Here is a 1,181-nt window from a genome sequence, read left to right as displayed (position 1 = left end):
TCGCGTTGTCGAAAGAATCGCCTTGTTCCTTTGGATTGCCTTTGTCATCTCTCACGTTGTCGAAAGAATCGCCTTTTCCTTCGGATTACCTTTTGTCATCTTTCGCGTTGTCGAGAGAATCGCCTTGTTCCTTTGGATTACCTTTATCATCTTTCGCATTGTCGAAAGAATCGCCTTGTTCCTTTGGATTGCCTTTTGTCATCTTTCGCGTTGTCGAAAGAATCACCTTGTTCCTTTGGATTGCCTTTGTCATCTCTCGCGTTGTCGAAAGAATCGCCTTTTCCTTCGGATTACCTTTTGTCGTCTTTCGTGTTGTCGATAGAATCGCCTTGTTCCTTTAGGATCGCCTGCGTTCATCTTTCGCATTGCCGAAAGAGTTGCCTTATTCTTCGTTTGAAAAATTGCATTATTCATCTTTCGCATTGTCAAAAGAGTTGCCTTACTCTTCTCTGAAAGAGTTTGCATTGTCTGTCTTTCGCGTTGCCGAAAGAGTTACCTTATCAAAAGATTGCCATATCCATCTTTCGCGTTGTCAAAAGAGTCGTCTTACTCCTTACCTTATTCATATTTCACACTGATGAAAAATTCATCGGATCGTCTTAATCATCTTCCAAGATTGCCTCTTACAATTCCATCACCTCATTCCTCTTCAAGAAAAGTTGTCTTATTCACCTTCCAATATTCCATTTTCCGCCCAATTCGGTTAAGGGTATAAACCTGAGCCTCATTTGATGAGGTATTTCATTTTCATTCCACCCGATCAGGATAAGGGTACAAACCTGAATCTCATTTCAATGAGATATTCCATTCCCCAATCAGGTCAAAGGTCAAACCTGAGCTTCGTTCCATACGAAGCATTTTCTGTCCCATCCAGGATAAGGGCAAAAACCTGAACTTCGCTCTCTCAGAGCAAATCTATTTCCTTTTTATTCTCCATTTCATATCTATCATCTTCACCGGGCTAATTTCTTCATACCTAGTCAAATCCTTCTAACTAGGGCATTTTTATATAGCCCAAATTTGTTGTGTTTTCTTTGCCACTAAGCTTGACCATAAGCCGGCTTAGTAGCAAAAAGGGGCATCTGTAAACACCTCAAATTTTCACTCACCTTCTTAACATCGCCCTTAATCGGCACATTTCAGTTCTCCGGAAGCAATGAAGGGCAAAATGGTTATTTTTC

Source organism: Nuphar pumila, chromosome 6 (assembly GCF_984573655.1).
Source record: "Nuphar pumila chromosome 6, dmNupPumi1.hap1.1, whole genome shotgun sequence".
NCBI lineage: Eukaryota > Viridiplantae > Streptophyta > Magnoliopsida > Nymphaeales > Nymphaeaceae > Nuphar > Nuphar pumila.
This window is presented reverse-complemented; position numbering follows the sequence as displayed.